Below are 5985 nucleotides of genomic sequence, written 5' to 3'. Positions count from 1 at the left end.
GGTAAGATTGAGGGGACTGAACAGAAGTCTATACTTAAAAGCTAAAAATTACCAGGCTGAAATCTATGTAATTTTACTAACAATTGTCCCCCCAATAAATTAAAAAACAAAACAAAACAAAACAAATTACCAGGCTGTGCCTAGATGATCGCTTTGACTGTCTTTACCTGTACAATGAATTGACCAAAAGCATAAGGACTGCAAGGTGGCTATATTTTTGACAGCAGACTTTTTACAGAAACTCCAGGCTTGGCCAGCTACAACCCCTGATTATTCAGCCCTTAACACAAACACTGTTATCTCTAAGTAACACAGATAGGCAAAAAAACTGCGGTAGCAATGCAGGTAGCAAGAAGGATATCCCCATCCCCTTTGCCTAAGGTGATACCTTGAAGGCTGATGAAAAAGAAGATTTTTGTACCCAGGAGAAATAAAAGCTTTCCATATGTCTAATCAGGAAAAGGATTCCATCCTACGGCAGGAAGTCTAACTAATCCTATCAGATAGTTCTGATATCTGTTAATTTTGATATGTGATAGAGATTGAATACTGCTTATGTTTCCCGTGCTCCCTTTTCCAAATGGGATCTTTTTAAAATTGTAGTTACTTGCTTCTCACCACTGTATGTTGTAAATTCTGTGAGCAGATAAGTTATCTTTTTTTTCTTTTACAGTTTTCATAAAGGTCTATTTCATTATTGGTGGGTAGTGCATTTAACAGTTAAATACATTTAAATAAGTAGATAGATAGCCAACTAGAAACCAGCTAACAAGTAACTGTCTAAATATTTAAAATACAGCTCTTGTTTAGATCAGCCTTTGCTTTGATCACCTTCTTAGCTGGGAAAGAGCAGGGGGGGAAGCTTGCTGGTCACACTGGATATATATGAAGGCCAAATCTTCTGATACCCATTCCCAGAGGTTTCTTTCAGCTGGATTAAGCCTCCAAGTCCAGGGCAAGCTCAAGTTTGTGGCCTCCAGAATTAATGTTCTTCCCATCTACCAGAGCACACAGTGTAAGCTTCACACCGAGCCTCAGAGTCTGAGTGTAGTCCACTCCAATTAAACTAGATTGTTGAGTTTCGCAGAAACGGAAACAGTGGGATCCAACTGATATTTAGCTGCTGTTCCAAAGTGAGTACCAGTTGGTACCGGATGTCCAAGCAACGTTTACTGATGTGTCAAGATTTTCACATACATTCTGATAAGCTGATCCTCCAGATTCTATCCCATCATTAACATTAGTGTGTTGCTGGAAGTCTCCAGTCCTGCAGCTCACTGCAAAGTTATTCCTGATTTGGCACTGTCAAAGATGATCTGGTACCCAGCAAGCCAGCCCTCATAACCAAAGAGAGCTGAACCATGGATTGCAGGTCCAGCAAAATCAAAGTCAACATCGCAACCAAGGTTTATACACTCCCTCTTGTAAGAAGACTTGATTTTACCACTTTTCTTTCCTATGTTTGGTGAAAAGGTGGTATCAGATTTTGAACCTTGACAAATCTGGTCTTCACTGCGATTTCTGTTCCTACTGTGTTATCAGTGTTCCATTTCTCTGTGAAAGTCAGACCATCCTCACACCATTTATATTTGGTCTCCAAGGTCCCAGTAACTTTACCAGTGACTATATTAGATGAACCAGACTTTGAGAATTTCACACCACTGCATGACTTTGTTTTCATACCCAGTTTTACCAACCCCAAACCAAATCTTTTGTTGACAATATTTTTGGCAGCTTTGCCAAGGTCAGCATGTGATGGAAGGATACACATTGGCCTCATGAAGCTCTGTCCTAAGTCACTGTGGTGAGACTATGGGAAGAGGTGATCTAGGAAACTTGAGGTTGCTTTGGAATCCTAGAAGAGAAGGACATGATTAGTCAGGCTGTTTGGGGGGAGACTAAGGAAAGGCTTTTCAATGGAGGTGATATTGGAGCTGAGTTGTAAAGATCGCATCACAGTGGTTTCCTGAGGGGTCCGCTGCCACCTTTCCACTCTCAGCTGAGGCCAGAGGGCTGCAGCTGCAGCAGCTGGAGGGCGAAGTCAGATAAGTTATTTTTTAAACATGCAACCTGAATTCAGTGGCTGGGTGAACTTTGGGGCTGTCTCTTTAAATAGTGGAGGAGAGTGTTTTGTGTCATGGGGAAAAGGATATACATGAATTTTGAATAGACAGGATGTAAATAGTGGATCTGACTCCCTTGAAGTCAGGATAGGGTAAACATGCCCCAGTTTGGGGTGAGGTGGATGTATTCTGACTACCTTCTGGGAAAACTTTCTTGATGTAAAAGAATAGACTTAATTAGGAGGGCCTCGTTTACCCTTTGACTCTGTCTTCTTCCTACTTATAATTAAGATATGAAGTCTGGATATACAGTAGTTCTGTGAATTTTAGGTAAGTAGCACAATAACTGTATGCTTTCTTGGTGCCATTATTGAGCCACTGAACCAACTCTGGTCTCTCTACCGCTGGACTATTTGGTATGTTTACATGCAGATATAAGTATTCCTCATTAAAACATCCCAAATGGAAAGTTTCGTTATCCGAACTTCTTTAGGAGCTCACGGCATGAATATAGAAAGTAGTCTTGGATTCCCGAGACCTGTGTTAATATTCTTAGTGTTGTATTCTCAGTGCTAATAAAACTTAGTGTTTGATCTGGACAGTCACTGAATAGTGGTTGAACTCACCTCTGTCTCCTGTGGTTTTCTTCGTTTTTTTATTTGTGCATTTCTTTCTTAAGCAATCGAAATATTTGTTTTAATGATCATCTATCATCCACTATATTAAAATGGTATTTTATATAGGCATTTTGCTATGCATATACTTTATCATATCTAGCTCAGATTTGTTGTGAAGATATACATTTATAAATAATGTATTCAGTTACTTTGAACTTTTGTGTTCCAATTTTAATCATTCATTTTGTTCTTAGAATTTCAAGGTTGTATCTGGTAGCCACCTTTAATGTATGTCTAGCAATTTGTAAATGAATGGTACTCTGAAAATATAACATTGCAACTTTAATACTTATTGAATGCTACTTATGTGCTGCACATTATGATAGAGATTTTTGCATGTACATTTTATTTAATCTGTGTGATAATCTGAAGGCTGATCATCTCTTTTATATATATTAGGAAAGCAAACTGCAGAAAAACTGTGAGTTAATCATGATGGTATTTAGTGTTATCGTCAGTGTGCCAATCACTGCAGGGACTATGACCTCAGAATTTGAAAGGGACGTTCATAGGAAACTTGAGGTTGCTATGGAATCCTAGCATAGGAGGGCATGATTAGTCAGGCTGTTTGGAGGGAGACTCAGGAAAGGCTTTTCAATGGAGGTGTTATTGGAGCTGAGTTGTAAAGATTGCATCACAATTTTACTAGATAGAGGAAAGACAGGCACTCTTTGCAGAAAGAGGGCCATTCACATGCATATTCAGTGAATTGTTAGTGTTTCCATGTAATTAGACCACTAGCTTCAGGGAGGCAGGATAGCGGCAGCGAAGGGACAGAGTACTATAAACTAAATGGAATGGCATTTTGAATTCCATTCTAAAAGATTTATATTTTACTGTGTAAAAAATGTGGAACTATTGAAATTTTTAAAAATGAACAATGGAAGAGGAACATAATGAAATTTGCATCTTAGAAAAATTAGTCTGGTAACAGAGCAAATATTGAACAGAATATGGAAGAAATTTGAAGACTAGATAAGCTATTGCATTGGTTGAGAGAGACATTTACAGAGGTACAGTCGATAAGACTTATTATGATTGAAAACGTGAGGAAAATGAGAAATCCACGATGACCTCAGAAAGAAAAGCACATTTAGAATAGGGTTGGCAGAAAATAGAACACCTGAATATCTACTACTCAGGTGCTAGATTGTGTGTACAGTTAATTCTTCCCTAGATATAAGTTCAGTTACTCATAATGCAATTTGAATGTATTTCTTTTTAAATATTCAGAAAACAACAAATATGGAGGATGATTATTCATACAGAAGAATAAAATGTTTCATATGTATTGTCATGTCACAGGTTTTATAGTACATCTGATGCAAGGACTATCTATGCTTTTACAGATAAATTTGTATAGTCCATATCAGGATATAGTTTGGAAATTATGAGGGATGATACATGATCAAACAGAGCAAGTGTGTATAACTGTAGACATTTTGACTAGCTCTTGTTCCACTCTCACACACAACATTCTTATTGCATATATTTCATGATATTTATCAATTTAGATATTCAAATATATATTTCCATTCCACTGGAGTTTATTAAAATAAAAAGAAAATATTTACCCTGAACACTTCTAGGATTTTACATTTACAGAATAATATATTCAATTCCTTTATGCTTACTTTTGTATTTCAACTTGAATCATAATTTATATTTGTTGTTAGAGTTTTGAAGGGATCCTATATATAGCACCTCTCTTTCTTACATGAGTTCTGACCCAATTGAAAAATAAGACATATGCTTGTGATATCCAAAACAAAATATCAGTTCATGACACATAAAGACAAATTTAGAGAATGCAACATAGGGTCAAAATTGGCTTGACAACACTTTTCCAGTTGAGACCTTGAAACAATCTTCTAAGGGTGAAATGTCTGTTTATGGAAGAGAACCTCACAGCCAGGTTGCTGTGACCACTGGTCTTGTTACCAAAAATGGAGGAAAAAGACGAAATCTTCTCATGCTCTGGATCTGTTAGATTAATTCTATCACTAGAGAACCAGGGATTCATTGCTATATGAAATTAATGAATTGACTAGGAGATTGTTTGCACTTCTGCCGAAATGAAAGGAGTAGCATTGTTTTGGGAAATTACTCATAGAATGAAACAAGTGAGGTAGGAGAACTCCCTCCTAGTGGTTGTCTTGTGGCATTTATTACTATTTAGAAAAAATTCTCGGTATATGAAAGCAGTGGTTCAGTAACCTGCTGGATCAACAGTATTACCTGAGGAACAATTAAAGGTAACCTACTCCAGACTTAATGAGTCAGAATTGTAAGTGATATGCTCTCTAAATGCAGCTTCAATTTGGCATAAATAAGAAGAGGACTTAACTATATACAAGGATTGATTCAGAGCATCTGTGGCAAAGCCTTCGCGTATATTGGAACTAAATAAAGGTTATTTGAATTTTTATCCTGTTAAAAAGTATGGATTGCAATAGGCAGTATTAATATATTATCAAGTATCAATGATATGGAAATTAACCTTCACATTGGTGATGAGCAGGTTTTAAAATGGCTGCTTTCTAGAATGGTGAGTGGTTCGATCGCTACCTAAAACTAGCTTTTTCTAGGGGTAGAACATGATAAACTGAGATGTGAGGTGCACGATTACATCTGTTAAGCAAATGTTCATATGCTTAACAGATACAATCAGAAACCTTGTGTTCTGATTTATGTCACCTTACAAGATGAGTTAAATACAGCCAGTGAGATTGCCTTCTAGGAATTCAATTCTGATGTAGCTGCTCATAGTTGACAGGAATTAGCTCTTTTTAATAAGGTCAATAGGATATATTCACTTGAAAATTCATACAACAGAATGTAGACCGTCACTTTTCTTTATTCACAAACCCAAGTGTCAGTAGAGATTCCACAAAGGGAAGGAGCATTTTCTATGTGTGGCCTTGGAGTCTGTGACAAAAAGTTCCACTTAGCCACTGGGCCAGTGAATCCTTATCGTCTTGGTGAGTTGTCAATGAGTTTCTCCAAGGTCAGTTACTAGAGGAAGAAGCTAAAAGGTGACCCATGATTCATTTATTCTTCAATTGCTGGATAGCATTTTGGGTGAGGGCTGGGTAGCTTTGGGGGAAAACTAGGCAGATGGCTAGGTTTATTCTGGTGAATATGATAGCTAGGTCTCTGGGTAAATAGACTAATAAAATTCTCAAGGAGAGGAGTCCTTCTACATTTATTGCTTTGAGCAGAGTGTCCTAGGTTTAGGATTGCTC

At 37.3% G+C, this 5985-nt stretch overlaps 1 pseudogene; it reads right to left on the bottom strand.

Moving 5' to 3' along the window:
• Positions 1 to 936: 936 nt before the first annotated feature.
• On the bottom strand, positions 937 to 1780 carry LOC117023846 (voltage-dependent anion-selective channel protein 2-like; annotated as a pseudogene).
• Between the last annotated feature and the right edge of the window lie 4205 nt (positions 1781 to 5985).

This window comes from Rhinolophus ferrumequinum, chromosome 6, assembly GCF_004115265.2.
Source record: "Rhinolophus ferrumequinum isolate MPI-CBG mRhiFer1 chromosome 6, mRhiFer1_v1.p, whole genome shotgun sequence".
Lineage (NCBI taxonomy): Eukaryota > Metazoa > Chordata > Mammalia > Chiroptera > Rhinolophidae > Rhinolophus > Rhinolophus ferrumequinum.
The sequence above is the reverse complement of the archived record's forward strand: the minus strand, read 5'-3'. Positions and strand labels throughout refer to the sequence as shown.